Genomic DNA, 24,309 nt, shown 5'->3' with positions numbered 1-24,309 from the left:
ACTATTAAGTATTTTATTCCAAAAGAGTTTCATCAGTTTATTAGAAATCTTGACTGAACGTCGGTTTTCTAATGAGTTGTTGGTTTTGTTCAAGCATTAGCCTGCCTTTCTCTCTCCACAGCAATTTCACTTATTACCAAACGACGTCCATGTGCCCGTCGTGAACAAGAAACACACTGTATGCAGTGGTCATTTTTATTAGTTTCGTAATAGATTTAACCACACACAACACTATCATCCTTATCTCCATTCACTAGTATTTTCCATTGATGATCTTTTACGCCTTTTTTCTGTTTCCTTTGTTTACTTATCTCTTTTTCTTTACAATTTCAGTATTTTCAGCAGAGTTTAGCCTTTTGATTACAGTTGCTGCCTCCCTCTTAAAATTCATGGTTTTATTAATTCCTCTTAAAACTCACGGTTTTATCAATACAGGGAACAGCCGATATCTCTTCCAAAAGTTTTATCTGTGTTGGCTTAGGAGTAGTCAGTTTTGAGGTGGTAACCAAGAAAGTTTGAGGTTTAGTAGGAATGATGTCCGAAGTGAAGGAATTTGACTCGTGCAGATAATTCTATTCTTTTGATGTGCTCCTGATTAGCAGGTCTTTCCATCAGCTTTGAGGTGGTCCGTTGGCCTCTGTGTACCATTAGTTGGCACAGACGTATCTCCCAACAAATAAGAATAGACTCAGACTGCGGCCATCTTCAGTGGGATTGCTGCGCGAGCCTTGGAGCTAAATTTAATTGTGCTCCAGCTCTACCACATTAAAACGAGTGGTCCATGTCTCCCAATTAGCACAGGTCCTTCTCTTCTGACTGTCTTGAAGAGATGGACCACCACGATTCCTATACTTCCTGCCTGTGCCTTTCTTTAGGTCTCAGTAGAAAAACTACATCAATACCGTGCAAATTGAGCCTTAATACTAGAATTATGTAACTACAGGATAAAAGTTTTCGGCTTAACAGAGCAGATAATGTGATTTTTCTCCAAAACTAACACGAGAATTACGGAAACACTTCTGCACCACCGTTGTTTACAAAAGAGCTTTCTCGCAAGTAACGGGAGCTGCTCTCCAGCAGCGCATTAGCGAAATACGCCACTTGTCCGTCTCAACGAGTGGTCCAACTCTCCCAGACTTGACCTACAGTAGGTAAACAGTCGCCCTGGTAAGACTGCACTTGAAGGAGCCGGTCCGTCTGTGGAGGCGGTGGGAGTTCCTGGCAGCTGCCGCATCTGTCCCAGCCGGCTGTCGCGCCGCCTCCGCCGCCCCCGCGGCCGTATCGACTTCGGCCCCCGGCGTGGGCGGCCCCCCGTCCCCTTAAAATAGCGCCGCGATGAGTCCTCCGCAGCAGAAGCCCGCCACGTGCTTGCGAGTGTTTTCTCCCAAGGCGGCTAGAGCCTCAGGTACACAACGTCCCTTGTCGCTACTCTCGTCCATTCAAAGCAGAAAAAAGTGGTCTCGCTGTTAGTGTCTCTAGCTAGTATCGTGCAAGTCCTGCGTTCGATTCCTCTACAGTTCTTTCTCTGATGGAAGGGCCAAGAAAGAGGCCAATACAGTCTGCTGAGGCTAAATGAGTAGCTGCGTGACATTTACACGCAAACCACCGAACTAATGAAAAGAACACTGACGAAAAAAAAACGCAAAATGAAAAAGTTATTAATGTATAATAACGAAATTTCGTAAATAGATTTGTCTAAGTAACATATTAAATAGATTAACGTCGCAACTGAAGTGCCAAAGAAACTGGTATAGTTATGCGTATTCAAATAAAGAAATATGTAAACAGGCAGAATACGACGCTGCGGGCGGCAACGCCTATATAAGATAACAAGTGTCTGGCGCAGTTATTACGAGGCATGTTCAGAAAGTAAGCTCCGATTGATTGCCAAATTTAAACCACAGTGAACATCAGAAATGTTTTACTCGTAGCAATTAGCTACACCTTTCAGCTACTTCTCTACGTAGTCGCCGTTCTGACTTAGACTTTTGTCATAGCGTTGTACCAACTTTTCAATAGCCTCATCATAGAAGGCAGCCGCCAGTGCTTTCCGCCAATTCTCCACGCTGGCCTACGCCTCGTTGTCTGTGTCAAAATGTTGTCTTCAAAGACAGCGGTTCATGTGACCAGTGATGAAACTCAGGGGGAGACAATTGCGGACTGTATTGTGGGTAATCTAACATTTCCATTTGAAAATGATGCAGGAGCATCTTCATTGCCCCTGCAGAATGCGGCTGAGAGTTGTCGTGAAGACGAAACACCACGACAGATATGTAATGTTAGCTGCATAGCTTCAGGCAAAATTTCTCACCAGGCCCTCGTACTTGGCGGCAGACACTATTTTCTAGACATCTTTACGCACTCACTGCGAGCTCAGAAATGAGAAGAGCGACGTGATGCTAACTGGGGTTATACTAGAGACACTACCCAACACATCTGTGCAAAGCTTTATCGGATTTTCATAGTCGTTTCCATTTCGCGACCGATCGGAGCTTACTTTCCGAACGCCCCTCGTAGATAGGTTACTGCTGCTACAACGGCAGGTTATCAAATTTTAAATGAGTTTGAACGTGATATTATAGTCGGCGCACGAGTGATGGGACACAAAATCTCTGAGTTGGCGATGAAGTGGGGATTTTCCCGTACGACCATTTCACGAGTGTACTGTGAACATAAGAAATCCGGCAAAACATCAAATCTCCGACATCGGTGGGACCAAAAAGAGGTCTGCAAGAAAGGGACCAACGATGACTGGAGAGAATAGTTCGACGTCGCAGAAGTGCAACCCTTCCGCAATTTTCTGCAGATTTCAATGTTGGGCCGTCAATAAGTGTCAACGTGCGAACCATTCAACGAAACATCAACGATATGGGCTTTGGGAGCCAAAGGCCCACTCGTGTACCCTTGACGACTGCACAACAAAAAGCTTTACGCCTCGCCTGGGCCCGTCAACACCGACATTGGACTATTGATGACCGGAAACGTGTTGCCTGGTCGGGGAAATCACGTTTCAAATTGTATCGAGTGGATGGACGTTCACGGGTATGGAGACAACCTCATGAATCCATGGACCCTGCATGTCAGCCAGGGACTGTTCAAGCTGGTGGAGGCTCTGTAGTGGTGTGGGGCGTGTGCCGTTGGAGTGATACGTCTAGATATGATTGTCACAGGTGAGACGTACGTAAACATCCTGTCTGATCACCTCCTTCCATTCATGTCCACTGTGGTTTTCGATGGACCTGGGCAATTCCAATAGGACAATGCGACACCCCAGACGTCCAGAATTGCTACAGAGTGGCTCCACGAAACTCCCCAGACGTGAACCTTATTTAGCATACCTGGCATGACTTACAACGTGCTGTTCAGAAGTGATATCCATCCCCTCATACGCTTAGGGATTTATGGACAGCCCTGCAGGAATAATGATGTCAGTTTCCTCCAGCGCTATTTCAGACATTAGTCGACTCCATGCCACATTGTGTCACGGCACATCTACGAGTTTGCGGGGCCTTACACGATATTAAGCAGGTGTGCCAGTTTCTTTGGTTCTTCAGTGTAAGTGCGAGTTAAGCCATTACGAATGTGAAATACTGGTACATTAATAACCGGCGTAACTGCCAGGAAGTTGAATGAAGGTATGCAAACGTGCACGCATTGTGTTGTACAGGTGCCAGATGTCAGTTTATGAGACGAATTTCCATTGCCGTTGCACTTGGTCGGTCAAAAGAGGCACGATTAATGCAAGTTGTGGGTGTCGCTGAAGTTTCCGTCTGATTATGTCCGATATGTGATGGATTGGAGACGGATCTGGTGATTGTGCTGGCCAACGCCGCGTGTCGACACGCTGTAGGGTTGCATGTTGGATTGCGACAGCATGTGGACAAGCGTTATCCTTTTGGAAAATACACACTTGAACACTGTTCGTGAATGGCAGCACAACCGGTCGCATCACCAGATGGACGTACAAAGTTGCAGTCAGGGTGTTTGGGATAACCACGAGAGCGCTTTCATGCGAAATCGAACCGCAGATCATAATTCCAGGTGCAGATCCGGTGTGTCTGGTACACAGAGAGGTTCGTTGCAGACACTTAACTGGCCTCTTCTATCCAACACACGGTCATTATTGGCAATGAGGCAGAACCAGATTTCATCATAAAAGTAACAGCCTTCCAACCTTCCCTCCAATGGGCTCTCACTTGACACCATTGAAGTTGCAAATAGTGGTGGTTTCGGGTCAGTAGAATGCACGCTACAGTAGATCTGGCAAGGAGGTTCCTTGAAGTAATCGATTTGTAACATTTCATTGTATCGCTGTGGTACCAACTGTTGCTCAGATTTCTGCCGTAGATGCAGTACGATGCGACAGAGCCAACGCCGAACACGATGATATTCCCTCGCGGTAGAGTCACGTGGCCATCCAGAGCCCGCTCTTCTTGCGCTCGTACATACTCGCGACCACCGCTGCTATCAATCATGTACAGTGTGCTACATTCCTGACAAATCTTTCTGCTGTATCGTAGATAGAACATCCATCTTCTTGTCGCCCTATTACACTGCCTCGTTCAAACTCAATTGGGTGTTGATAATGGCTTCTTAGAGGCATTCTTGGATAACATCTAACCAACGCTCACGACCAATATTGCATGCATTGAAAGAAAACCTGATATTCATCCCCATAATTGTGCTGCTAGCAACAACTCTCATGCGCCTGGAGCGAATTTAACGAACATCATCCTTCAGATGTAGAAACACGTCTATCAACTTCCGTTTATGTCTCACAACTCCTTCTTGGTGCTGCGATTTTTTTCCGTCAGTGTAGAAATGCTTGTGCAAGGCAGGTACCTACACTGTACAGGGTTATTCATAACTATTTCCAGCGTTGCAGAAGGACACTGCACGAAAGACAAAAAAGACATGCAGAAAAACAACACACATCATTGCATGGAGCCACATCTGTTAGTTTTTAAGCCACATTACAGATCATCAACGTTTGCGATGCATCAAACAATACGGCTGAAGGACACTTCCAGTTCATTGACGTCACCGCTGCTCCTGCCGCCCGGGAAGGCTCAACGACAACAGCCCGTACTGGAAATCTGTTAACTGGGTTACCTGTTTGCTGCCGCAAACTAATTTGATGCGACAATATGTAAAAAACGATTTTTCTGCCTGTTCTGTGGCACCTGACGCTAGTGATGCGATCTTCTATTGCGCTAAGGCGCGTATTACCATTCGATACTTGCAGATATTCTCTGTCCACTGTCATTTGTCATTCTTCTGCATGACTTGTAGTTTTCGTTCAGTCGTCTGCTTATGAATAGCACTGTATATTGACATGTACTTTTTATCTAACTTACTCTGAGGCGGCAAGAGTCACGAGGTACACCCTAATAATGTGTCGGACCTCCTTTTGCCCGGCGTCGTACAACAAGTCTACGTGGCATGGACTTATCTTGCAGAAACACAGAGCCATGCTGCCTCTGTAGCCGTTCACAGCTGCGAAAGTGTTGCCAGTGAAGGTTTTTGTGCATGACTTGACCTCTCGATTATGTATTATTAATGTTCAGTTGTTGGGAAAATCATTCGCTCAAACAGTCCAGAAATTTCCTCAAACCAGTCGCGAAAAATTGTGGCCTGGTGACATGGCATATTGCCATACATAAAAATTCGATCGTAGTTTGGGAACATGGTGGTGGTGGTGGTGGTGGTTAGTGTTTAACGTCCCGTCGACAACGAGGTCATTAGAGACGGAGCGCAAGCTCGGGTTAGGGAAGGATTGGGAAGGAAATCGGCCGTGCCCTTTCAAAGGAACCATCCCGGCATTTGCCTGAAACGATTTAGGGAAATCACGGAAAACCTAAATCAGGATGGCTGGAGACGGGATTGAACCGTCGTCCTCCCGAATGTGAGTCCAGTGTGCTAACCACTGCGCCACCTCGATCGGTAGGGGGAACATGAAGCCCATGAATGGATGCAAATGTTCCCCAGGTAGCCGAACATAACTGAGGTCCCAGTCCATTCCATGTAAATACAACCACACCGTAGTGGAACCACCACCAGTCTGCACAGTGTTTTGTTGACAACTCGGGTCCATGGCTTAGTGGGATATGCGTCACACTCGAACTCTACAATCAGCTCTTACGAACTGAAATCGGAACTCATCTGACATGGCCACAGTTTTTTACTCGTCCAGGGTCCGACTGAAATGGTCGCGAGCCCAGGAGAGGCGCGGCAGTTGATGCCGTACTGTTACGAAAGCACTCGCATCGGTCGTCTGCTTTCATAACCCATAACGCCAAATATCGCCGGACTGTTCTGATATGTTCGTCGTACGTCGCACGTTGATTTATGAATTTATTTCACGCCATGCTGTCATCTGTTAGCACTGACAATTCTACGCAAACGCCGTTGCTGTCGGTCGGTAAGTGAAAGCCGTCGGCCACGGCGTTGTCCGTGGTGAGAGGTAATGCCTGGAATTTGGTATTCTCGGCACATTAATGACACTGTGAATCTCGGAATACTGAATTCCCTGAGAATTTCTGAAATGGAATGTCCCATGCACCTAGCTCGAACTACTATTCCGCTTTCAAAGCCTGTTAATTCCCTTAGTGCAGCCATAATCGCGTCGCGTACCTTTTTACATGAATCAGCTGAGCACAAATGACTGCTCTCCGAATGCATTGCCCTTTTATATTTTGTGTACTCGATTCTACCGCCATGTATATAAGTGCGTATCGCTATCCCATGACTTCTGCCACCTCATTATAAGTGGACAATGTTGCGAATTCTTTGAGATCTGCACGTATGTAACTTTTCACGTTTTTAGATGCTGAATAATAACATTGACTTTTTCTTTAACTGAACTGTTTCCTGTTTTTGTGGAATTGGGAGAAGCCTTTGAAACATGAGTGTAACTTGATGAAATAGTAACAGGATCAGAGTCTCACAATCCAGTTCTCCACCACCATGACAAGACGTTCAACAATCGTTTAGACCCCTGTACCAAATTCAAGCAGATACGTAACTCTGGTGCAGTTCTTCGTGACTGTTATATCAAGTGCTCAACATTTTGACCACTAATACATCCTAGGAAACGATTCCAGACAGACAATACTGCACATTGGATTTGGATATCTGCTATCCTTCATTTCCTTATTTAGGGAATCGTCGGTGATTCACTGGAGACCTTTTATTTAATTTCCCCTCAGTTAAATATACAGAGGTATTGATCCTGAAGAACCTATTGGAAATATTCTGTTCCAGGACTGCTGAACCTACGATTTTCAAATATTTTGTTAAGAACTTTTGTAATTATGTCTTTGAAATGGATGAGACACCCATACATCGGTGCTGTATCGACTGCCTTATGTCCGGTGGGACGTCTTTCAACAACTGCAGTAGACCTCTTACATTTATCCACTGATAGTTTAATATGAAGACGCTATGTGTAGGTTGACAAAACTGCCAGTTGCTATCAGGCAGTGGATATGAGCAGTGGTGTGCTGCTATTTTTACACAGGATTCCGGAAATACAACGGCTGACAAAAAAGTAAAGCAACCAGTAAGGAAGGAGGAATCGAAACAAAACTTCACGAGTTGATAGTTTATTTCATTGATTACAATACAGAGTCCAACTTACAAAGGATTTGACAGCATCAGCTCGCCTATCATTATTACCTTGTACCTTCCTTGGCCTGTATGACTGCACTGATTCGGTTGGGAGGCGTGTCATAAATCGTTTGTATTCTTGCCTGCGTAATCTGTCCCATAACTATTGTAACTAATTCGTGATATCCTGGATACTGGAAGTGGGACAAATCTGATGTCCAAGCTGCTTCTAAACAGGCTCTATCGCAGACATATGTTGTAATCTTGCTGACCACATGAGTACCTCAACATCAAGCAAACAGTTTGTAGAGATACATGCCATGTGTAGACGAGCATTGTCCTCTTGAAACATAGCTCTACTATAATGTAGCATGACAGATAACACATGAGAACACATGATGTCTGTGACATACTGTTGCACCATCAAACTTTCCTCAATTACTACTAGTTGTGACGTGAAAACATACACGCTGGCTCTCCACACCATGACGCCAGGAAGCAGCGGTGTCTCTCGGCATATCATTGGAAAAATAGGACCTCTCCCGCGATCGTCATAGTACTCACCGACGATGATCACGGTGAGGCGCCGATCATCAGCAATCGATTCTTCATGGTTGTAAGACCACTCCTCACGCAGCTGTTTGTGATGTGTTGTTAACGGCAGCGTACGCATGGGATGTAAAACCCTAGACTGGCTGATACAAAAGGACGTCGAAGGGATTGCCTACCCTTAGGCGCCACAGCAGCCTCCAGGCACTATACAGCTCGGTCACGTACATTTTTAACGCCCTCAACGAAGATGTGTGTGGCCCGTGGGTGTTGCTGAACTGGAGAGTCTTAGGTGGACCTTTGCCATTCTATTCATGCCCATGTCAATGTTGCATCGCTCTGTTCTCTCGACACGAGGGGACGCGAAACAGAAGGGCTTAAAAAAAAGTAAAACACTTTACAAATTCAGATCACGTTCAATTTAGTCCAGTCGAAAGGTTCCATATTGAGAAATAGAGCAAATCACACTTGAAACGGGTCAGACAATGTTCAATGGAGTTGTAGCCCTGATGTGGCTAAATCGTCCAGCGGGTGTCAGCAGTGTCTAAATTTGTCAAGAATGTCGTTCTGTAGCTCATCGTACAACAAACTGTCGCTTTCGATCGCGAAATGTGTGAGAATGGAGGCCCGAAGGGGAGGGGTGCCTGCATTGACGCCCTTTACGCCATCTCCTGAGGTCTTTTCGAGTCGATTTTGAGCGATGGTGGGTCTGTAATGTTTTCCTAGGCCACCCACACAAAAAGCGCATGATTTAAATGCTGGGCGTCGCCGTTCTGAACTCCGTCGCAGAACCGTCAAAAAAAGTGGTGAAGTGTGCGTAAGAGGGCTGGCTGCTGTGACCGAGCGGTTCTAGGCGCTTCAGTCCGTAACTGCGCTGATGCTGCGGTCGCTGATTCGAATCCTGTCTCGGGTATGGCTGTGTGTGATGTCTTTAGGTTAGTTCGGTTTAAGTAGTTCTAAGTCAAGGGGACTGATGACCTCTGAAATAAGCCCCATAGTGCTCAGAGCCATTTGAACCAACAAACGTCACCAAACCGGGAAATGAAGCGACCACGAAAAACAGTCTTCCTGTGTGAGCTGTGGCCCTGTCCTAATGAAATCAAACTTGCCAGACACGAATACGTCTTAGTTCTGGTAGGAAGAATTCAGTGATGATCTGTCTATAACGTTCCAAAGTCACAGTTACAGTGTTCCCATTATCGTCTTGGAAAAAGTATGAACCAGTAACATCTGTACCGATTAAAGTACACCAAACATGCATCTTGGGACTATGTAATGGTCCCTCACGCATTAGGTTTGGACTTTCTCTGGCGCAATAACGACAGTTCTACCGTTTTACCATGCCATTCAAATGAAAATGAGTTTTGTGAATCATAAACAGAATAATATTGTCATTTTTCTGATTATGACCTCCATTTCTCGAACAAAATTTAGCCACTGTACATAATCTTCAGGGTTCAATTGTTGCACGATAGCTATACTGTAGGGATGAAATCCTAGATCAATACGCAAAATGCGTCTTACTGAATGATTACTGAGACGCAGTTCAGCAGAATGTCTCCTAGCAGATCGACCAGGACTACAGAGTATGGCTTACAATCAATTATTCAAAATGACTGTCACAATTGCATTATTCATTTTGCCGCCAACCGGTTTCAACCTGTGATGGGGACATATTCAGGGCAATTTAAACCATTTGGTCGCTCGCTGGAGTCGTCACCCTGCCTGCGCACAAAATAAATAATGCGATTGTGACTGTCATTTTGAATAATTGATTATAAATTAACAAATCACCGTTATCTCCACACAACTATGTTGTCTAAAAAAAAAAAAAAAAAAACTATGGCTTGCCGAACTCTTTCAACATTTCCTGCAGTGCGTAGTAAGCGAGGAGCCCTTGGGGTTTTCTATTCGTCACTGTTTCTCGTAAACGAAATGGTACCGCGCAACGTACAATGGTGTTACGAGTGGGAACACTACAATGCCTCGCTGCTACGAAACTCGTGAACTTTATCGAAGCAGCCGGTAACACGATGACATTGGGTGGCCCACAACAGTGTGTCCACCGATGTCTGTGTGGTTTCGTTCCGCTCTGTGCTGAAAACAGCGAAACGCTTTCAGCACACGACTTCCCGCAAAGTCTACTTCTACTGGTCGATGGCGCCCGACCTTGCTTCGCGACTCTGTTCTTCGGCCACTTAATTCGCCGCTGTTATCTTCCTTACTCTCAACAAGAAAAAGATCTTTTCATCCCGACGTCGCTTAATATCTTGCCTCTTTTGTGGGTGTTTAACAGCGGGTGACAGCGAAGGCGGAACAAGTGCTGCAGTCTCCTCACAATGCCGGGGCAAAAATCTCAAGCGGATTCGCGGAAGGAACGAGCAGTCAAAGGCCAGAGTTACGGGAAATTTAAAATTTTGTGGCTGAGGGCAGGACCCACAAGTTTTTTATTTGTCGTGAAGGCTCCTTTAAAAAATGAGTTACTATTCATAGCGATAATTTCTATTTATTGATTTTTGCAGAGGAAATTACTTTGCTTGGATTGTCTGGAAGTCTGTTTCAGAAGTTGCATATACTGAAAATAATGAATCGAAGTAGAACTTATCTGTACTGAATCGCCTAATAAAGAAAACCAGATTCTACCTAAGTTGCCTTCATACTTCTATATTTCTGTGACACGAAATGTGACAATACCTTAACTAATTTCTGGTTGTATGAAATTTAATTTTTATTTTTCTCTTATGGCTCATTTTTGGCAGTGAATAACGAAAAGGCAACTGTTCTTCGGAAGCTGCTGTTCCTATTGAAACCTACTAAAAGGTACGTCTACTTTACTGAGCAGCAAAATAACTACAGGTGAACTTCGGGTGCTATGAGTCCAGGTAATATATCTGCATTTTAAATTGCAATTTTGAAACTTTATATAGTGACTGACAAAGATTGGGAAATTGATGATGACGGGGTAAATTGTGTTAACGTTGTTTCCTTTGGTAAAAGGTATATCGCCCAATTTATAAAAGTCACTTTACAAAAGTGTTCTTCATTATAATCGAGAACTGCAAAGTGTCATGTTCAAAGAAGTATTACAAAATATATATGGTCATTGTAAATCCCAAAAGATTGCATTAATTAAGTTAATCTTTCTTGAATTGTCGCTCGCTAGTGTTACATAGTTAAGAAGAGGGGGAAAGTTTTGTGTTCGATACCAAATTGTTATAATGGTGTACAGGCAACAGCTCGCTCACAATTAAAGCAAAGAAAGCAAATCATTACCTCATTATGAAGTCTTCATCAAATCCATCAAAAATTTTTTCTCTCTCCCGGTAAAGATACTGAAAAGCATATTATAAAGTCAGTTTCATCAATAATAATAATTTATCATCATTTTTACCACGCTGCTCTCTCAACCGTGGCTCACTTCAAGATTACACAATGCAGACTAACCGGTACACGTACGAAGCGGCCGACGCATGGATGTTATTGCAGACGCGCAGTGCTGCAGATGAAATTACACGCTGTCTGAAAAAGAAAATGAACTCGACTGTTGTTTGTGTATCCTAGTTATAAGGAAAGCTGATAGCGAACAAATATCAACACTCTTTTCAGTCCTTTCTACATTTGTGAGGAAATGCTTTCGTTACTTCATTTAGTCTGAGACTCCTCACTTACTTTTCTGGGCAGAGCTCAGTCTAGTGACTTCCCACCATATCTGTCTACATTTCTTCAGTTTATACATCTAATCTGCATCTATATCTGTGCTGTGCAAACCACTGTAAAGTTTGTGGCAAAGGTACTTCACCACTACCATTTATTAAAGCTTCATCCCGTTCCAGTCGCTTACGTAGCGCATTGAAATTGATGGATTCAGTGCCTCGCTGCGCGATGTAATTTGCCTCCGCGGTCTCTGTATCAGCTGTAAGGTCTTCTGCAAACTGTAATATAATCTCTATTTTTGTCTATGAAAGCTTCTCAGTGCTTTGGCAACTACTGTATTCCGAATAAGGCACCTTCATTGTTGCGCTTTCTGATTATTCGGATCACCTCACTGGAAACTTCACCACTTGTTTCAAAACGCTTTCCAAGAAGTTGTTCCTTCAATTTCGGAAACAAATCAAAGTCTGGTAGGCTCATATCAGGACAGTATGGTGAGTGGAGAAAGTATCTCTCATTCACATATATAGAGCGTTTCTGTCACTGGCAGGGCAATATGCAGTCTTGCATTGTCTTGCAAAATAAGGACACTAGCTGCAAGCACGTCAGGCCCTCTCTGACGAATTTTCGGGCACAAAACATTATGTAAAACCAGCCTGTTTTGACAGACATTCTGGTCTTATATGTAATTTCCTTACATGTGTTTCATTGATCTCCTCTCCAAATGTCATTAACAAAGACCTGAGACGTGTACACTGTTGCAGTTGATGGCTTTCCACTTCTTGGCTTATCCTCTGTGCTTACGCGACTTTCACAGAAACGAGCAGACCATCGTGATACTATGCTACGATCCACTACACTATTCCCACACACTTCTCTCAAAGCGTTGTAAATTTCCATTGGGTTCTTCCCATGTAGGGATTCGATTTTGTGTAGAAACGCTGAACACTACATGTAAACACTTCTGACTTGGTTCAACTTCCATTTTTAAAAAAACGAAATGATCGTATGCCATCGTTGGCCGGGAGGCCCCATCCAGGTAAGTTCGGCAGCCAAGTGCAAGTTTTATTTCAGTCGGCGCCACATGGGCGAGTTGCACGCCGATAATAAGGATGAAATGATGATGAGCAAAACACAATACCCAGTCCCCGAGCAGAGAAAATTTCCTCTCCGACCGGGAATCGAACCCGGGCCCGCTTGCATGTGAGGCGAGCACTTTACCACCCAGTTAAGCAGTGGAACTTCCAATTTGAAACTGAATTACTCCCGACACCCCCACACGAAACAGCAAATACATACACGACCGTCACATGTAAGGTTTTGCTCACTACTGACATGAATTTCAACTCGATCACGTCACCGTAACGGTGGCGCATGCGCAGGGTGGAGGACATTTGAAATGACCCTCGTATTCCTAGAATCCTCTGCTATTTCTGGAAACCTTGTAAGTGCACTTTTTGGGGGTAGTTGCCATCTGTCTTCGTCTGTCAGTACTGGTTCTTCAGCCTTTGCACTGACGCCCTTCCATTGGCCAGAGAAACCTGTGACCATTTGTGCTGTCATTCTTTGTATACTTACATCCTCTGTTAATCACATTTCTTTTGAATCCCACACAACTGAGCAATACTATGGAACAATCGTATTTCGTTTGAGTACCACGAAATCGAGCGGTATTGTCGGGCAGATCGCGTGATATTTTGTGGGGAATCTCTCCTTAGTAGACATGTTGCGTTTTCCCAGTATCCTAGCAATGAACCGAAGTCTACCACCTTCTTTGCCTACGCCGGAGACTATGCACTCATTCTACTTTACATCGCTAAAAATTGCTACAGCCAAGTATGAGTTGACTGATTTTAAGCGTGAATCATTCATATCGTAGTCGTAGGGTACAACGTTTTATTGTGGAATGCTGAATTTTACGCTTCTGAACATTTAAAGTAAGATGCCACTCCTTGCACCATTTTGAAACCTTACCAAGATATGATGGAGCATTTATGTTGCCTTTTTCAATCATCAGTTCGACATAGATAAGTGCATAATCTGCTAAAAGTTTGAGGATACTATTAATATTTTGCAACAGATCTTTAACACACTATCTGATCAAAAGTACTTGGATTCCCCTATGTAATGCAGAACTGACCACTAGATGTCATGAGCAGTGGACCTGGCAGCGTAATACGACATGGGGACTATTGTGTTGTCAGTAGAGAAGTGTGACAGTAAACTGTATTGTTCACGAGACCTAAGTGACTTCTGACGTGGGCTAGTTATTGGATGTCACTTGAATGACAAATCCCTGTGTTATGATGCGAGTCGGCAACCGTTGTGTTCCGAGGAGACGACTGTTATGTCCTCGTTGTTGATGATAAATGGGCGGAAGGTGGCCAAAGAGATCTGTCTTCGTGGGAATCAAGACAGACAATGAAAAGATTAGTTTACACAAGTGCACATTAAATACATATATTTTACTCAACGTGTTGCTGAGGAACTCCTACACTGTTGACAACTTACGGGAGCCAAGGATAGCTATAAGCAGCAACCCCACGCGTCTATGATCACTGAATGTTTGCCGGTACAGCTAGCTATCAACAGGTCTGTGTAAGGTTCGGCACGAACTAGCAAAGCGAAACTAATCTCTAACAACAATGAAGCACCAAATAATCTGGTATAGGGGTGCGTATTCAAATACAGAGATACGTCAACAGGTAGAATACGGAGCTGCGTTCGGCAACGCCTACATAAGACAACAAGTGTCTGGCGCAGTGGTTAGATCGGTTACTGCCGCTACAATGGCAGGTTATCTAGATTTAAGTGAGTTTGAACGTGGTGTTATAATCGGCGCACGAGCGGTGGGACACAGCATCTCCGATGCAGCGATTAAGTGGGGACTTTCCCGTACGACATTTCACGAGTGTACCGTGAATATCAGGAATCCGGCAAAACATTAAATCTCCGATACCGCTGCGTCTGGAAAAAGATCCTGCAACAGCTGGACCAATGACGACTGAAGAGAATCGTTCAACGTGACAGAAGTGCAACTCTTCCTCAAATTGATCCAGATTTCAATGCTGAGCCATCAACAAGTGTCAGCGTGCGAACCCTTCGATGAAACAATCGATATGGGCTTTCGGAGTCGATCGCCCACTCGTGTACTCTTGACGACTGTACGACAGCTTTATGCCTCTTCTGGGCCCGTCAACACCGACATTGGACTGTTGATGACTGGAAACATGTTGCCTGGTCGGACGAGTCTCGTTTCAAATTGTATCGAGTGGATGGACGTGAATGGGTATGGAGACAACCTCATGAATCCATGGAACCTGCATGTCAGCAGAGGACTGTTCAAGTTGCTGGAGGCTCCGTAATCGTGTGAGGCGTGTACAGTTTGAGTGATATGGGGCCCCTGATACGTCTATAATACGACTCTGACAGGTGACACGTACGTTAGCCTCCTGTCTGATCACCTGCATCAATTAATGTCCCTTGTGCATTCTGACGGACTTGGGCAACGCGACACCCACCACGTCCAGAATTGCTACAGAGTGGCTCCAGGAACACTCTTCTGAGTTTAAACACTTCCTATTGCCCACCAGACTTTCCAGACGTGAACATTATTGAGCATATCTGGGATGCCTTGGAACGTGCTGTTCAGAAGAGATCCACCCTCCCGGACGCTTGCTGATTTATGGACAGCCCTGAAGAATTCATGGTGTCAGTTCCCTCTAGCACTACTTCAGACATTAGTCGAGCCCATGTCACGTCGTGTTGTGGGCCTTCTGCGTGGTCGGCCCTCCACGATAATAGGCAGGTGTACCAGTTTCTTTGGTTCTTCAGTGCAGAAGAAAGTGCCCGCCGCTTATAATACCGTCCTGGCGGCCTTCATTGGTTGGTGACCTGGAGGTTATTCATTGGTAAGGTCGTTTCATCGGTGACTATGTTCATAGCTTTACAGGCATCTTCATCGAGGCGCTGGCTCAGGCGGTATCGAGAAGATACGATATTACATGAAATTAGTGAAAAATCAGTCCTCATTGCGTCATTGTTCTACTAAATTTCGTATTAGTCAAGACAGTTTGTAATTACGGCATATTTACCCTAGATTGTTTTACATAAATCCATTTGCTTACTCTGAACACACATAATATTAATTAAATAACCGATTTTATAGTAAATAAATCAATTAATTCCGCCAGTTGGTACTACAAGAAATACACTACTGGACATTAAAATTGCTACAACACTAACATGACGTGCTACAGACGCGAAATTTAACCGACTGGAAGAAGATGCTGTGATATGCAAATTTATAGCGTTTCAGAGCATTCACACAAGGTTGGCGCCGGTGGCGAAATCTACAACGAGCTGACATGAGGAAGGTTTCCAACCGATTTCTCATACACAAACGGCTGTTGACCGGCGTTGCCTGTTGAAACGCTGTTGTGATGCCTCTTGTAAGGAGGAGAAATGCGTAACATCACGTTTACGACTTTGATGAAGGTCGGATTGTAGCCTATCGCGATTGCGGTTTATCGTATCGCGACATTGCTGCTCGGTTTGGTCGAGATCCAATGACTATTGGCAGAATATGGAATCCGTGGGTTCAGGAGGGTAATACGGAACGCCGTGCTGGATCCCAATGGCCTCGTATCAGTAAAGTTCGCGTTATTTACGACGGTGGCCATGTTTAGGTTAGTTCTGCGCATCTGACGTCACAAAACGCAGTCAGCCAATGAATAGAGAACGACGTTGCCAGACCTCGACTGCAGTGCAGAGCACGGACGAGTGTCTTCAATTTTAGAAATGTTCAGTCATAAATAAAGTAATCGAACAAAAGCAATGTCTTGATAGCAGACTTTCTTTTATAGAAAGTTTGGAAAAAGCATTCTCTATACCAATTGCTACATATCCTATTAATTAATTAAACCAAACAAGCAATAAGCCTCCCAGTTCAGGCGATAGCAAGGAAAGGTTTTTGTATCATTCTCACGAACTTTTTTGCAATAAAGAACAGCAGTAATTGTTTATTTCCCATTGTACTTCGACGAAACGTGAGTAATTCATAGTCATTCCGGCAGTGTTTGTCCGCATTTTGCGTGACATTTTAAAGTCCTCCAGGAGCACTCTTAAATGGCGAGCTGCTTTAGCGTAATGGTTAAGCTGTGTAGTTGCTAAGGGAGAGGATCTGAGTTCAAACCTTGTTTGGTGCTTTATATTTTCTTTATTTAAAAACAATATTGAAGTGTCTTCCTTCATGAATTTTATTCGTTTGAATGTAATTTTTTTGAAATTTCTAGTGCTCTGTTTCTTCATTGTAGTCATAATAAATTTTCGGTTTTTCTAATTTTGTCCTCCAATATTTCTTTTTACAGCAATTAAAAACAATGAAAAGGCACACATTCAATATTCATGTTATCTGTTTTGTTTGTATATCTTTTCTTCCGGAGTCACTATTTTACTATTCATTTGAGATATATTCCTTTGCGACACTATTAAAAGTATTATCTAGAGCAGAATTTCGGCTCGTACGTTGCCGAGCTACTTGATTGTCGGACGCAATTCATTGCTTCGCTGCTTTGGCAACATCATCATATTCAATGTTTTCGTCGAGTGTTTTATTTTTTGGCACGTTTTTGCTGTCTGTTGTGACAAACACAAATTGTTTGCGCACTGTGCCTCACTGACAATATATTTTAGTTTTTTCTATGTTTTATTACGTCCACAATTCAGTTATGTGTACTTTGCCAACATTGTTTCAATTAGAACTTTTTAGAAAAAATTCAAAATGACTCTGGTATAAATAAAACTTTTATTACAGTCGCGAAAGACGGAATATTTCTCAATATTACATGCGACACCTATCTGGTACTTAAATTAAATGAGATATTGTTATACAGTAAATTTTATATAAAATTTAGGTACCTTGTCCACATTTCATTCTTAACATTGTGGCAACTACAATCGACCATACGGAAAGTATACGTTATGGACTTTTACCTCTGCAAACTCTTGAAAATTTTGTGGAATGGTTTACTACATTTAATGCTGCACAATAACTGCGTTGAACGTCGAAACAAAATTAAGTCATTTATGGGGGGAAGGTATCAGTCAAGAAGATAGGTAAAAATCAAAGTTTTGAGCCAAATAATTTTTGAGAAATCGAATGATAAGTGTCAAAGCAGTCGGAACACTGTGTGTCAGCACAGGCGAGCAGTGCAGTGATGACAAAATCGCGCACAGCGCGAAATGCGGGGAGCACGTCTCTGTAGCAGCGAAAGTGTTAATGAGTCCTTGGTGGCTTTACTTCATAAACTGCGCGCTCCCCCCCCCCCCCCAAACGTAAGTTTGCGAACTACACTATACTATGGCGCTGCTTCTCTTGGCGCGTGCGTCGTTTGCAACTTGGCAACGCAGCAATCTCCTGCGTCTGGGCGGGCATGCGCGAGCCGCCAAGATAAAAGAACTGAACTACAGCAGTCGAGATCACAGGCATCTTATCCGCATGGCTGTAACGGATCGTGCAGCCACGTCTCGATCCCTGAGTCAATAGATGGGGACGTTTGCAAGACAACAACAATCTGCACGAACAGTTCGACGACGTTTGCAGCAGCATGGACTATCAGCTCGGAGACCATGGCTGCGGTTACCCTTGTCGCTGCATCACAGACAGGAGCGCCTGATATGGTGTACTCATCGACAAACCTGGGTGCACAAAGGGCAAAACGTCATTTGTTCGGATGAATCCAGGTTCTGTTTGCAGTATCATGACGGTCGCATCCATGTTTGGCGACATCGCGGTGGACGCACATTGGAAGCGTGTATTCGTCATCGCCATACTGGCGTATCACCCGGCGTGATGGTATGGTGCCATTGGTTACACGTCTCGGTCACCTCTTGTTTCCATTGACTACACTTTGAACAGTGGAGTTAAATTTCAGATGTGTTACGACCCGTGGCTCTACCCTTCATACGATCCCTGTGAAACCCTGCATTTCAGCAGGATAATGCACGACCGCATGTTGCAGGTCCTGTACGGGCCTTTCTGGATACAGAAAATGTTTGACTGCTGCCCTGGCCAGCACATTCTCCAGATCTCTCACCAACTGAAAATGTCTGGTCAATGGTGGCCGAGCTGGCTCGTCACAATACGCCACTCTTGATAAACTGTGGTATCGTGTTGAAGTGCATGGGCAGCTGTACCTGTAAACGCCATCGAAGCTCTGTTTGACTCGTTGCCCAGGCGTATCAAGGCCGTTATTACGGCCAGAGGTGGTTGCTCTGGGTGTTTATCTCTAAGGATCTATGCATCCAAATTGCGTGAAAATGTAATCACATGTAAGTTCTAGTATAATATATTTGTCCAATGAATACCCGTTTATCATCTGCATTTCTTCTAGGTGTAGCAATTTTAATGGTCAGTAGTGTAAGATAAGTAATTTTTAAATAATCTTATTACAGTTACTCAACATTCTCAACCATCTGTTCTGTCCTCTAGGCACTCCTTTTTATATTTATTCGCTTTCAGATTAACTGTTTCTTCTAACAATACGTTATTTATATAAATCATTCCTCATTGGCTGACGGTTAAGTCATACAGCAGAAACACTCTCTCACCAGCTTTATGTAGCGCAATGCTGCCTAGCCAGCAGGAGCAGTTTCAGCAACTGAGGTCTTCTGACTGTTCTGCACATCGTCAGCTTCAGCTGATGGCTAACGACTCTTCGATTTTAATATGTATAAATTACGTTATTTTAAGTCACTGCCTTCTTTATGTAATTAGCACGTTTTCTATCTTTCACCGTGCTATTCAGACGATGGCCTAAGACTAGACCGAAAACAGTCATTTTAAATAAAATATCCATCGCTGTTTCCCAAAAATGTTACCAAAAATTTTGTACGATTCTACATCCTGCTCGTCGACCACAGTTATACCACGACTACCCAAAGCTCTTGTGCAGATGGACACGGACCGTCGACCATTGTAGAGTGGTGATAGTAAAAAATCGCTTCAAATCAGAGGAAGTAATCATCAGTGAGTTCCAAAGTGCTATCTGCAGTCCAGCTAGCAAATGAGCGTTCGGTAGAAGAACAGCGTACAAGTTGGAGCAGCCCCTCGTAAGCCACACATTTCTGTAGACAAAACAAAGCGAACCTTGAGGTGGTGTAAAAAGCGACGCAACTGGATAGGGATGATTGCAAACGTGTGGTTTGGAGTGATGGATCTCGCTGTACGATTGGCTAATCGATGCAAGGGTTTGGATTTGGTGAATGCCTGGAGAACGTTACCAGCTATTATGCGGAGTGCCAACTGTGAAGTACAGAGGATGTGGTGTTAGGGTCTGGAGCTGTTATCCTTGGTTAGGATGTGGCCCCATTATTGCACTTAAGAAACCTCTAAATGCGGAAGCGTATGGACACATATTCTAGAGCTTTGTGTACGGCGTTCAATAGAGGAACAGTACTGAGACGATGATTGGCACAGTTCGCAGACTATGATTGGTCGCATCAGCATGACAGAGCATCCAGTCATGAAGCAGCATCTATGGGGCAATGGTCTGTGGACAGTAACATTCCTGAAACTGACTGACCTGCCCAGAGTCACGACTTGAACCCAAAAGAACGTCTTTGGGATGAGTTAAGTTGTCGATTCCGCTCCAGGGACCCCAGCGTCCAATATCACCACTTCTCTGGTTCCGACTTTTGAGGAAGAATGGGCTACCATTTCTCCAAAGACATTCACACACCTCAGTGAAAAAGTCCACATGTAAGTTAAAGCCGTCGTAATGGCGAAGTGTGACACACCGCTTATTAATGTCCAGTAATAAGTTGGTTGGTTGGTTTTGGGGAAGGAGACCAGACAGCGTGGTCATCGGTCTCATCGGATTAGGGAAGGATGGGGAAGGAAGTCGGCCGTGCCCTTTCAGAGGAACCATCCCGGCATTTGCCTGGAGTGATTTAGGGAAATCACCAGTAATAAGTGTCTGGATAGTTGCGTTGATGAGATGGTACGGATGAGGCAGCTGCGGAGGCATCAGGCACCAATGTAGCTGGCGAGGCCAGCGTGGTGCTACTGAAGTGATCTTGTTGGTGATAGCCAAACTCTGCAAACTGCTGTGAATCACATGGCGGAGGGTACTTTCCAGTGTGCCTCATATTAAGGCCTCTTACCGTTTCATCTGCTTATGGAATGCTAGAAGTAGGATTGCTTCAACGTCTTGGTGTGCGTAATTTTAACCAACAACTACTCTAATTCTGCTAACTTCAAGTATAATATAGCATAACATCAACTTACACCTGCAGTGGTGTTTCACATCGTTATAAGACGCCTTCATTGAACATGTCACGTCGTTTTCTATATATGCCTACGGCGGCCACAGGCTGTTGCACTCACAATACCACCATGGGAACAGCATCCAATAAACACATCTTCAACCATTAATTGCCAACAACTACGTTGCCATGGCTACAGAGTCCTCTGCATACATCTTCGGTAGCCTTGGGACGTTATACAGCGTCTCCATGGAAATGGCGTCATGCAGCATAAGGTTTGACAACCAGTACCCACCCTGTCGATATTTCCATAGAAACTGCGTCACCAGAAGTACCAAGAACTGTCAACAGCTGGCGTTCAACGATCCTACAACTGTTTCTCTTGGCGATCTTATTTTAAAGTCTTTGATAAATTTATAGCAACATTATTAAGACTTGTAGTATTCGTTTGAACAGTTGTATTTGTATAATGCTGTACATACAATTGTCATATTATTTTTACATTTTATTGATAAGTTATAGCGCTTTTTACGTAAGTTAAGTTCCTATTGGCTACAGTTGACACAACGCATCAAATGCGCTCGTCTTCGTACAGTTTATCACCCGTGGCAGAATAGCCACTAGCAGCAGTTGCCGTTGTGACCAGGCGCTGTTCTTCACCACTCAGCCACATCCATCCAAATGGTGCTCATAATCTGAAAACGGCCCATTAAACGTGCCGAAATCGATCATTTTAATGAATGAGATATTCTGCGGTATGGAATGCTTCCACTGACTTGGTGCTGCTGTAAATAGACTAATCTTACCTTCCGGTCTCTTCTGAAGCGATAGGTAGAGAACGTTCTGGTACCTTCCTAGCTACCTCACTTAAAGCTGGTTCTTGATTCTTTGTAAGTAGACAGGGGCTAGTACGCATCCATCTTCAAGCGTATGCTAATTGCGGACTTTCAGCATGAAAACGATAATTTCCCATGGATCAAACAAACTTCAGACAATCAGTGCAGACCTTCTTTGCATACGTTTAACATCCTGTGTTAGTCTTATTTGGCAAGGATTTCACACCCTTAGGCGATATTTTAGGACGGGTAACACGAGTGTTTTCTAAGTAATCAGCTTTGTAGACTGTCTGCATTTCCCGAGTATTCTACCAATCAACCGCAGTCTACCACCTGCTTTACCTACGATCGAGACTGTCTGATCGTCGATTTGAGAGAAAGTAGATGAATCAAGAGGTCGTGGATGGTGGAGTTTAAGGACGGAGGGTGGATGAATGTGAGAGTTGGGGACAACTGGTAGGGATAATGTGTAGTGGTTGAAATTGTATGTGATTGTAGGAGCATAGATATAGATACGAACATTGAGGTGGCCAATTATTTCAGGGACTGTTGCTGAGAAAGCAACAGCGGAGGTAAAGTGAACGAAACAAAAGGACATGGCCTGCTGGGAATGATGATCCTGGCAGTGTGGGTGGCGAGGCGGCGATGAATCTACACTCCTGGAAATTGAAATAAGAACACCGTGAATTCATTGTCCCAGGAAGGGGAAACTTTATTGACACATTCCTGGGGTCAGATACATCACATGATCACACTGACAGAACCACAGGCACATAGACACAGGCAACAGAGCATGCACAATGTCGGCACTAGTACAGTGTATATCCACCTTTCGCAGCAATGCAGGCTGCTATTCTCCCATGGAGACGATCGTAGAGATGCTGGATGTAGTCCTGTGGAACGGCTTGCCATGCCATTTCCACCTGGCGCCTCAGTTGGACCAGCGTTCGTGCTGGACGTGCAGACCGCGTGAGACGACGCTTCATCCAGTCCCAAACATGCTCAATGGGGGACAGATCCGGAGATCTTGCTGGCCAGGGTAGTTGACTTACACCTTCTAGAGCACGTTGGGTGGCACGGGATACATGCGGACGTGCATTGTCCTGTTGGAACAGCAAGTTCCCTTGCCGGTCTACGAATGGTAGAACGATGGGTTCGATGACGGTTTGGATGTACCGTGCACTATTCAGTGTCCCCTCGACGATCACCAGTGGTGTACGGCCAGTGTAGGAGATCGCTCCCCACACCATGATGCCGGGTGTTGGCCCTGTGTGCCTCGGTCGTATGCAGTCCTGATTGTGGCGCTCACCTGCACGGCGCCAAACACGCATACGACCATCATTGGCACCAAGGCAGAAGCGACTCTCATCGTTGAAGACGACACGTCTACATTCGTCCCTCCATTCACGCCTGTCGCGACACCACTGGAGGCGGGCTGCACGATGTTGGGGCGTGAGCGGAAGACGGCCTAACGGTGTGCGGGACCGTAGCCCAGCTTCATGCAGACAGTTGCGAATGGTCCTCGCCGATACCCCAGGAGCAACAGTGTCCCTAATTTGCTGGGAAGTGGCGGTGTGGTCCCCTACGGCACTGCGTAGGATCCTACGGTCTTGGCGTGCATCCGTGCGTCGCTGCGGTCCGGTCCCAGGTCGACGGGCACGTGCACCTTCCGCCGACCACTGGCGACAACATCGATGTACTGTGGAGACCTCACGCCCCATGTGTTGAGCAATTCGGCGGTACGTCCACCCGGCCTCCCGCATGCCCACTATACGCCCTCGCTCAAAGTCCGTCAACTGCACATACGGTTCACGTCCACGCTGTCGCGGCATGCTACCAGTGTTAAAGACTGCGATGGAGCTCCGTATGCCACGGCAAACTGGCTGACACTGACGGCGGCGGTGCACAAATGCTGCGCAGCTAGCGCCATTCGACGGCCAACACCGCGGTTCCTGGTGTGTCCGCTGTGCCGTGCGTGTGATCATTGCTTGTACAGCCCTCTCGCAGTGTCCGGAGCAAGTATGGTGGGTCTGACACACCGGTGTCAATGTGTTCTTTTTTCCATTTCCAGGAGTGTATATGTTGGCGATGACGATGATAACTGTTCCATCAGCTCTACCTGACAGCTGGGAACAGACTGCTGCCGCACTATGCGCTGTTCAACTCAGAAAGTTTATGAAATGAGGCTATCAGTTTAATATCCACACACTTCCACTTGTTCCGTTTTTTCAAGAAAATATTACTGTTTATACTACCCTCGGTGTTCTCACGCAATCTCCTTATGTTCAGCTGCTTAATTTCCCGTTCGGAAGGCAAGAGTGACATAGTGTTTGCAAAATAAAAGGACTTAAATTTTGGGAAAGTCTGGGTTTGTTGTTTACGGAATAATAATATTCTA

This window comes from Schistocerca americana, chromosome 7 (genome assembly GCF_021461395.2).
Source record: "Schistocerca americana isolate TAMUIC-IGC-003095 chromosome 7, iqSchAmer2.1, whole genome shotgun sequence".
In the NCBI taxonomy this organism is placed as follows: domain Eukaryota; kingdom Metazoa; phylum Arthropoda; class Insecta; order Orthoptera; family Acrididae; genus Schistocerca; species Schistocerca americana.
The sequence above is the reverse complement of the archived record's forward strand: the minus strand, read 5'-3'. Positions refer to the sequence as shown.